Source organism: Apis dorsata, unplaced genomic scaffold, assembly GCF_000469605.1.
Source record: "Apis dorsata unplaced genomic scaffold, Apis dorsata 1.3 scaffold_231, whole genome shotgun sequence".
NCBI classification, from domain to species: Eukaryota; Metazoa; Arthropoda; class Insecta; order Hymenoptera; family Apidae; genus Apis; species Apis dorsata.
The window spans coordinates 409,057-419,759 of record NW_006263513.1 but is presented as its reverse complement, the minus strand read 5'-3'; the positions used below and the strand labels follow the sequence as shown (position 1 = coordinate 419,759).

At 43.0% G+C, this 10,703-nt stretch overlaps 1 protein-coding gene and 1 long non-coding RNA gene across 18 annotated transcripts in view; one reads left to right on the top strand and one right to left on the bottom strand.

The window, feature by feature from the left end:
- The window catches only part of LOC116185633, a 24,161-nt gene extending 16,573 nt beyond the window's left edge, over window positions 1–7,588 (top strand). Inside the window, exon 4 of the long non-coding RNA XR_004150498.1 lies at window positions 7,577–7,588. This is a non-coding gene — a long non-coding RNA (uncharacterized LOC116185633). The remainder of the gene's footprint in view (window positions 1–7,576) is intronic.
- Window positions 1–10,703, bottom strand: part of LOC102673156 (RNA-binding protein Musashi homolog Rbp6) — a 795,620-nt gene that overhangs the window by 691,223 nt on the left and 93,694 nt on the right. The gene's annotated exons all lie outside the window — the stretch shown is intronic.

The window sequence follows — 10,703 nt, the reverse complement described above, 5'->3', positions numbered from 1 at the left end:
TTTTTTTTTTTTTTTTTGTGGAACAAGAGTCTCCATGAAATGCAACCTTTCAAGAAAATGGAGACGGAGGATTTGTTCCAATAACCGGTCCCATTTGTTAAGCTTGGCGACATTTTGCAACTTTAGTATTTATTTTCTTTCTTTTTTCTTTTTCCTCTTTATTTCCCTTTCATTTTTTTTTCTATTATCTTTCTTTTCCATTTTTCTTCTAATTTCCCCGTAAATTAACTTCTTAGTTTTCAAACGAAAAAAAAAAAAATAATAAATATCGTTAATATAATTGAAACTATTCATAATTTAACTCTTTTATTTCGAATTCGAAATCCTTGATCCCTTGATCAAACGCAAACACGTAACTTTTGCTTCTTCACAAATTTACATTGAACGAATAATGTTGAAATTTTCAGATCTTCCATACTGCTGCACCCTATATAATCCAATGGATTATATTCGATCGGGGTGAAAGGATTGAATAAGAAAGGAATTCATCGTTCTCGAAACACATTCTCTTTACAAGAAATTTCACTTTCAAATCGAAAGGAACCACCCCCTCGCGAATTTTCAATCTCCCCTTTTATCTATCCATCCAGATTCACCTTCGTCTCGAATAAATACCGATGAAAAACGAATCGTCGAAGGATAATCGGGGGACGAATTAAACCCGGCGGATCATCAAACGGTCCTCTTTTTTCTCTCTCTCTCTCTCTCTCTCTTTTCGATTCTACGAATCGAATTCGCTCAAAGGTTGAATAGCCGACTTCGCTCGCACGTATCCAATCGTTTCCGGTTCCTGAGCGGCCAATAAAACTTTCGGCCCGAAATGCAAGCGAGCCCGACCAAGGAAATCGGTTTCCTTCGCGAGAAGTGAGCAAACGCAAGGAAGGAAGGAAGGAAGAAAGAAAGAAAGAAAGGAGGGAAAAAAAAACGTTAATCAACTATTTCCATTTACGCTTCGAATAAAATCGGCTCGCCGCCGCCGGTCCCAGTCAAAGAATTTCAATTCAATCAGAGGATCAGACGGCGACGATGGGATGGAGACGAGGCTTTCTATCTCTCTCTTTCTTTCCTTTTTTCACTTGGGCACCGTGTTACTCTCGAGTCCAAAGTAGGGCGCTCTTTTCACGAGCAAACGCTCGGAGAAACGGCTGGAAAAGAGCGACCAAAGAATCTGCATGTGATCGATACGCTTCGTGTTTTCGCGCACGATGGATCTCGCGTGGGGAACAAAGATGAAATTTTGTAAGAAAAGAAACGATGTTTAGAAGAAGATTTGGAGCCAGACGAAAAATTGGCAGGATGAAAGATATAATTAGAAGAGAATTTTCAGCACAAAAATTAGAACAAAGTAAAATTAGAAGCGAATTGTTTTTCGATTCTTGGAAACAGAAGAGATGATGCGTACCAAACATTTGTTTGTTTTGTAGAATTTAAAACTTAAAAGTTTATGAAAGAGGCGTTACGAAATCTCGAACAATCAACGCCTGCTCACAGTTTATTATAAGATAAGTTGGAACAAAGTTTTATTTTGTTTCGATGAATTATCACGTACCGTTATTTATTCGCAATGTTATGACTCTATGGATGAAGTGTAATAAATGGCGCGTGATCCTTTCGTTTGGAATGAAGACAAAATTAGAAAGATGGAATGCATCGTCAAATGCATACTAAACGAGCTAACTCAAAATATCCGACTTATTTATATATACACATCGTATAAATCCTTCCTTATTTCAATCTTTAAAATCCCCATTTGCTCTCCAATAAATCAAATTCACTCAAATTCCAAAGAAACATTTACATCCTCTCATCATCCTTCCCTTTCTCCCTTTCGTATCCTTTTGTATATATTCTCCAAAAAAAAAACTATAATAAGAATCCAACAAATCTCTGGAGAGCCTCGCACGAAATTTTCGTATTCAAACAGAGCGACATTCATCCATCCATTTTTTCTCCAATTCGTCACTACCTGCACGCAACAGTAGTTAACACTTTTAACGATCAGAACACGCTTCGACTCTTGTTTCTTGCGAGCGAAAGCGTTCATCGGGCGACGCGTTATTCCCCTCCCCATCCCCTTTAATTGCCCGCCGCGAATCGAGCGGAGAAGGAGCGAGGAGAGACAGGGGGAGACCCCGGAAGTTCCTCGATTAACTAGTCCTGCTGAGGTGAAGGTCGTCGTCACTCTTCCTTCTTCTTCTTCTTCTTCTTTCTGTGCCACCACACGAGTTTCCCTCGAAAGTCCCTCTGCGTCGGTACGTTGCCCCTACGTGGCTCTGTACGTAATCTGTCGTTGATGAGCACGACGGATCGGTTTCTTGCCCCGAAGGCCCCCTCCCTCCCTTCTGAGTGATTATCGCAAAAAACTGGTCCCGATCCAGCTCAGGATGGAGCCGAGGACGCGTCCTCAACGCGCTTGTTAAGAGATCGTCCCCTCCTCTCCTTTCATTCTCCAAGCAACAGCATCCCTGACGCTTCTCATGCTAATAGCACGAGCGTTTCCTCCCTCCTCGGGGAGCGTATCGTGTACCAAGGTCGTTGTGCAACTTCCGTGAGTACGTGACGCCCCTTTTTGTCGGCGAACACCGCGGTCGGTGAATACGTGCTCGGCCGTGATGCAAACGGGTTTGTGAGAATATCAGAGATTTAGAGGAGGGAAGGAGGGAGTAGATTTCGAATTGGATCAATCGAAATTGGAATTACTTTCTTAGTAACGTTTCTTTCTTGAAGAATCGTATCCCTTTTATTAGAATTCCTTTTAGTTTGCGGTCCTTGCATTGCTCCTCGTCGTTGGAATTCCTTGTCTTTTGCTCGAGTCGAGTTTCCATCATCGATTATTGGAAGATAGACAGTGCTTTAGAATCCTTTCTTTAATCCTATTTTCTTTTCGTCTTTTTTTGAATACATCGAAGATGTATTCTCGAAAATGTATCCTTTTCGATTAACGACGATCGAAACGAGATAAATTATATATACCCAAGGCGAGACTTTCCAATGGCCGATTGGACGGCGTAATTCTAAGCAACCGTTTCACGCGGTTCACCGTATCAGGGAACGCCTTTCATTATTCAAATTACCCCTGGCTAATCCGCGCCATTATCAGCTGCCCGATCCATTTAGAAGTATATCTGGCCGGTAGCGCGGGTTAACGCGTGGCGAGCTTATCGCGCCAGTAAATTCGGTTTACGATCGGCACGGACCAACGATCGGGTCCCTGGATCGACAGTTATGAACGCTCGTGAACGAAACACGACACGGGTAACGAGGAAGAAGGCCTCCGCGTTCCACGAACGAGGCTCTCGAGAGAAAGCTCTCGGGGAAGAGGGAGAAGAAGGGAAGGTGATGCGGCCGTGTCCGGTATCTTTTATCTCGTTGTTGGAGCAAACGTTCCGAGGCCGAAGCCTCGTCTGAAGATCGGCCGATATCGTGGAGAGTTGCACAGTTACACAATGAGGGCCGACCGCCAATTATCCGAGAGAGAGAAAAATGCGCGGGTGATTCACTCGTCTTTGTCTTCTCGTCACCGACTGTAAATAATACGCAAAACAGGGAGACGAAGAGGCTTGGACGAGGATCGAGTCGGTAAATTGTTTAACGATTTTCACGCTCCCTTCGATACACGATGAATACGGATCTTGGTTGTGTTTTGAAGTTTAATCCAATGAAGTTTGTGATTGATAAGGATTCGTATCAATGGTTATGCCTTTGCCTTCCAATAACTATGGACAATAGGATGGAAATCAATGATATATACACGAGTGGTCGACTCTCTTTCACGCATAAAGTTGAAATAATAAGGTGACAATGATTTTTAATTGAAGTAATTTTTCAACGACGAGAATGTTCAATTCTATGAGAGAATAATAGAGAAGATAAAGAGGAATCTTACGGATCAGTTGAACCACTGTCTAGAAGTTTAAATTGTTTCGATGAATCAGAAGGGTCCCGCGGCGGATTACGTTTGGCATCCGTTTAGATAAAGTTTCGCGGTATTAACGCATAGCTTGCGGTATCGTTGGTAACGTGAGCGCGTAATACGCAGGTAATTATGCAATAACGTCGGCTGAGAAGGCTTCTACGCGATACTACTGTTATCTTATGGCGTTGGATATTCGATTAGATGTGGAATATGGTTTCGAACAAATTAATCGAATTACCTAAAATCATTACAATTTATTAGAGAAATGAATCACTTAAAGAAATTTAATATAACTTTTTTCAATGTTCTCTAAACTACTTATTCACGTGAAAGGAGATAAAGAATTATCGAAATATTCTCAATAATTATCTTTAACCATTTCGAATACGTAACTCGTTCGAAAGCCATAATCAAGGAAAAAATTCATCCCTCTCGAAACTCAATCATCCCTTCTCCAAAAAAAAAAAAGAAGTATCGACCAGAGGTAATCATCGTCACCAATAGCCCGTTTCCCCGTTTGCATTTCGCATAGGAGGCCCGATAACGCGTAAAACGATCGCCCTCTGTCCATTGTTCCCTTCGAACGAGAACGCAGAACACGGCGGGAATCGAATTTCCCGGCGGGACGACTGCGCGCGCATCCGCCGCCAACAACGTGGCGCGCAATCTAAACCGTGCAGGGTCGGGGACAAAGAACAAACGGGACAAAAACGCAATTATCAGGGACAACGGATTAATTAGAGGAATCAAAAATCGAAAACAAATCATCGAAGCGTACACTTTCGCTCCACTATTGGCGCGCGCGTTTCGCTCCACGTCCTCCTTCCCCTCCCCTCCCGTGGAACGCCATTGAACTGTTCGCCGTCCATTGAAATCATCATGGGGGGGGATGTGCGGGGAATTTAAACGCGCGAAACCGGCCACGAAACTCCGCTGCCGGACAAAAGGGGTCGCCCTTCGCCCGATAATTAAACTGACGCGAGCTTTTGCGCTCGTGGCAAGTGACGGAATCGCGTTAATTCCATGCGTGCGCGTGTGTGTATGTATGTGCGTGTACATACACACGCCCCATAGAGCCACTCGAATTGCTCTTCTCCGCTCTTCCTCGGTGATAGAAATCCGACGCTGGACCCGTTACTCTTACAAAATCGCGATTTCTCTCACGACACGACGTTCAAGATGGAGATTGAATTATCGTGCACCTGAATGCTTATCGATAGTCAGACGTTTAAGTAGAAACTCTATGTATTCGCAAGATCTCGATTTTAAAGATAGGAAGATACATTTTAACCACGGTACAGTTATGAGGAAATTATTGATATTTATCAGAGAGGGGGAGGATTAATATTCTCTCAACGTGTTGGCCATCGTTGGACAAAAATTGACTGAAATGGGAACGATGAAACGGATGGAGAAAAAAGAGAAAAAAAAATCGTGAGCGTTGATTATTTGTCGCTTTTTGCCGTACGAACACGCGTCCAAAACGTCTCAAAAATAAATTCGATGATCGAAAGTGGCTTATATGAATATAGAAAAACCGATTCCCTCTCAGAATCAAAACTAGAGCGGTTTCGCTGTCTCGGATGAACAACAACGGTCTACGAGGATTAAACCGCGCTCTTTTGTACTGCTACGAACAACGGTAACGGAATCATCCCGTTAATTCATTCCCGTTTCGCAAACGGGAGCTAAAGATATTCAAATTACACGTCAATTTTAACCATCATCCCACGGGGATGCGGCCGACGAGCTCTCGCGGTAGCTCTCGACAAACTCATGGCATTATTGACTGAACTAAAATTGATCCCCGCAGACAGCTTTCCCTCTGTGTGCAAGCGCGTTACCATGTGCGCTTGTGCGCGTTCGTACAAGGATGCATCGGATAGATTCCGTCGAATGATAAGCCGATGGCTTAAAAGGGTTACGAGATACGAGGGAATTCGAAACGAATTCGACTCGAATGAAGAATTATTTTCGGCATTGCAATTGTTGCGTTTTCCTTTTCTTTTTTCTTTTTGATATGTTTGAGATTGTGAATATCTCCAAGTTTTTCTTGTTTGTCGAAGAGGAAAGGATTTTTTTCATTTCATTTTCAATTATTTAATTTAAAAATATAAGCACAAAAAAAAAGAAAGTAATTGAAATTGTATATCCCTTTTGATCCTATCTACTTGATAGAGACAATTACTCCAATCTCTTTGATCATCTATTAAATTACCGCAACATTATCGAGCCAGAACCATGAATTAACATTCATTTCGTAATAATAAGTAATTAACGAAATAAACTTGGCCATAATCAACAAATTCGAATACATATCGAGATAATTACAATTATTGAAATAGAGCAATTCTACCATACCAAAAAGAAAAAAAAACGTGTATCGACTTGCAATGGATTTACATTCCACTCTAAACTCCGCGATTGATTAACGATTAAAAAGATCTCTCAATCTCTCTTCCTCTTCAAACTAGAAAGAAAAGTCGAGGATCAATCGAAGCGAGAAGAAACAAGAATCGCGAACAGAGTTTCGAGAAACATCGGCGAATCACGCAAATCTTCGAACTGATAACCGGATAGAAGGGCACGCGCTCATTTTCGATTAAAAGTCGCGACTCAGCCAGTTTGCACGACGTATGTTTGCCGATCCACCGTGAAACGAAGCGATTGAACGAAAGGGGGCAGCGAGCCTGTGCCCGTCCAACCGACATTTTAATTGCTAATTTAATTAAATCGCGTTTCTCGCGAGCGCCACCCTTCGCTCCCTTCTCCTTCCACGCGTTGGAAGGGATCGCGGCAATTAAGACGTTATCGAGCAGCATTATTTAATTAATTCATCCGTGGACCTCGATCTCGTCGTATATCCTCCTCGTTTCGAATACGAAGAAATTCGAGATATGGTAATCGGGTTGGCCGAGTAACGACCTGGAAGATGATCGTGATCCGAGGATTTATCGGATTGGAGCGGAGGTAGGTAATCTGTGCGCGGGATGCGGGAATCGAGTTCCGAGATTTCCTTTCGTTCTTGCGCTCACCTCTCTCGAGTTCGAGAGCGCGCAGCATCGTTAACTCGGAGTAACTTGGATCTTCAATTTTTTTGGAGACGTTAATTTAAGATAATTGTTATTGAAATTTCTCTCCTCGTTTAACGCGATTGAATCGGTAAGTCGTACACAAAAGTGTATCAGAGTCACCGATCTTCGTCCATTTCATCGTAGCTTCTCAGAATTTGAGAAATTTATCATGAAACTTCTCAACGTATATCTTTCTTTCTTTTATCCTCTCTCCTCCCCTCTGTTCGCAAGAATCAAGAAACTGGGCCATTGAACAAGAATAAGAAGGAAGGCAGATGGCTAAATTTTCGAGGCTGAATCGCCTGAACTGAATCGTTCCATTTCCAATTGTGATGCGAAAAAATCGGGAGGGCGATAAAGGACGCGGAGGATTACTCGAACGAAGCTCGGTAACAGAGGAGAGGCGCTCGAACAGCGCCAATGCCTATCGACAGCCCTCGAAGAGCGAGGAACAAGATCGAGGGGAAGAAGGTAGTCCGCGTAACTCGAGCGTTGCCCATAACGAAAGGTGGAAGAGAGAAAGGAAGTCCTCAAGGTTAATCGCATCGCGGCAACGGAAAGCTATTGCCGTGGCCAACGTGGAAAGTCGAGGAGGAGAGACGACATTGGACGACGAGAAGAAGGGCCGAGGCCATTTATTCGATTCACGGTAGAGCAAATACGAACCTACGTCTAGACGTACAAACGGCCCCCGGATCCCTTCCTCTCTTTCTATCCCCTTTCTATTCCCTCCACCTTTTTCCTGCTTTCCTCCCCACTTCCCCTCCCTTTCTCCACCCTATCATTCCTCCCTCCACCACTTCTTCCTCTCGATCGGCTTCCTACTCCTCCTCGAGGAGGAATACATCTCGCCAGCTCGTCATTTCCCACCAAGCGACTTGCACCCACTTGCACCCAACCCCCCCTACTACGTGTATACGTGTGTATATCGAGGGAACGAATACGTGTCCCGGATGGACGGGACCAGGCCTCTGGACTTTAACCTCGTCAAGATTCGATCGACGTTGAGCCTGGTCGGGAATTATTATCCGATCTTTGGAGGAATCGACGCTCGTCACGCTCGACCTGTGTCCTCTTCCTATCCTCTTTCATCCTAAGATTCTCTCTCTCTATCTCTCTGTCTTCTTTTTCTATATATATATATAGAGAGAGAGAGAGCTTCTCTTCTTTTCGATTCGAGGTCCTTCGATTCGAAGGCAAGGGCTTTGTTACGCCGCGGAATCAATCTCGTTAGCCCCGATCGTTACCTTCCTGCTCTCCCTCGAGGAGCCCCCTTTTTGCAACCGTTCTATTTTGAAAAATCCTCCTCCTGACCGATGGATGTATGATGCGCGTTTGTTCGGCTTCAATAGCTCGCTTCATTGTGGGACACGGGAAATTGGAGAGGATCCTGGATAGAGGGGCTTTCGAGGGAAACGTGTAAGATTACTAGACCTAGTTATCGGCCTTCTGGATGAACCTCTTCCAGACGGTTGATACGAAAGTGATCGAAAAAATTTTCCTCGATATTCTTTTCATTGGAAATTGATTGGAAAGAGAAAAAAAAAAATACGAGACGTACGAAATCAAGAAATGGAAAGTTGATGCTATCTATTGAAGCGAATAACTGTAATTAATTAATTGTACGATGCAAGTCGAACCTCGAATAGGAATAGAACAGCCCCTAATAGCTTGGAATTGTATCGTGAGAAACAAATAAAGAAACAAATAATAATTTTTCCTCAAACTTTTTACCCGAGCAAACTCGAAGGAATAATTCATGCTGTTTCAACCGCGTTCAAAAAAATTCCCAGAAAATCCGAGTAATCGTGGAAAAAAATCCCGGGCCCAGAAAAAGAGGCGATACGGAGTGAGCTCTGTCAGCTCACCGCTCAGAGCAAATACGAGCGCGCGACTTTCGCAGAGGGATCGGTCGCCGATCGTTAAACCTGTCTTCGACGCGCGTCCCAAAACAATCGAAGCCTCAAAGTGTACACGCCTCGAGACAAATATTTAGCGGCCCTAGCCCCGCTCAACCAGGCCGTGCCCAACCCTTTCTCTCCCTCTCTCCCTCTCCGCCTGTGCTTTTGTTCCGTTTTTGTCTGGTGCAGCAACTTTGCCTCGCGCCAACCCGTTCGATTCCTCGACAAAGGCGAGGCGACTGTTTGCGAATCATGTCCACGCAACCGACCGCAAAGACCACGAGAGGCTCGCGTGCATACACGTAAACGTCCCGCCGCCTAATTTACAGCCATTTTTACGCGACCACTCGGTTCCCAGGGGGAGATCGTGAACGATTCGAGGGGAGGAGGATTCGAGAGAGGGTTGTTTCGAGAAGAAGTTTTTAATATTTTTATTATAACAAGAAATTTTTATAGAAATCGCAATTGCAAGAGAATTTAAAGGAAATTCTTATCTCCTGATAAGTTTTGCAATAGTGATACAGGAATATTCTCTTAGGAAAGGGAGGAATAAAATAAAGATTGGAAATTAACGAATCGAAGAATCGAAAAGAGAATTTAACAAAATCGTATTGATTAACCATTCTCTCGTTCAATAAAGAAAAAACCGATATCGACACCCGAAACATTAAATCCTCGAGTTCCATCCTCCCCTAAATAAAGCAACCGTAATTCCAATTCAAATAAACGTTCGAAACCGCATGAACCAATGATTGAAATGAACTTTAAAAACGAAGGAAAAGACAAGGCAGGATAAAAACGAAATCCATCTCCTAAATCGATCGAGAGGAAATGCTTCGAGGACGATTATCTCCTCGACTCGACGACGATGAACTCGTCGTCGCCGGTGGTACGTGTGATGTGGAAAAAAAAGAGAAAGAAAGAAAGAAAGAAAAAAAACAATGCGATCGTTAAACGCACGCGAGACGGCACGAAAACTTCTTCGAAACGGATCTTCCGCTTTTTACCGCGCGGGAAACGCGCGTCGAGAAGAGGAGGAGGATTCCAATTTACACGTACTCGCGAGACCCTCGTAAAGCTTGTGCAGTCACGGAACGAACGAGTGCCCACGCGTTGCGTGACGCACCGTGAGACCATGCGCCAACGCTGTTTTACGCTTACGATCTTACACTTGGAAGACTCTGCGCGTCTACAGCCACTCGTGTTTGATCTACATGCGCGAATATAAAAAAGTAGAGAGCATAAGTTATAGGAAGGGAGGGGAGATGTGATTTCTTTTTTTAAAGCTCTATTATGATACTCGATTATCCATGATAAGCGGTGGAATTTATATCCTTTTATAAAGTTAAATTTTATTTTAAGAAAGGAGAGGACAGGGAAATGTACTCTCGTGATATTTCAGTGTCGATAATTCATTCGTATCTGATCGGGAAGGAGTTAATTTTAGTTGTATTTGAAAAGTTTTCAAACTTGTTTTGAAAAAAACTTGTTTTGGGGAAAAAAACGCTTGAAATGGAGAAATTTTATTTCTATATTTTCACGTAGAATCATTCTTTGTATCATCGATTACAGGACGCGTTGGATGTTGTGAAATACACAATTCTTGTGTGATTATTGATTAAGATCTTTAATATGTAATTTTATAGTATTATGTGTTAACATTTATAAGTGATGATTCGTTTCATTTAGACGTGGCTATATTTCGATAAAATCGATTATAAATATCCGCAATAGCGCGTAGGTGTGCGTAGTATTATTCAACTCTTATCATATTTGCTTTAACTAATTGTTTTATTACATCGTATCGTTGAA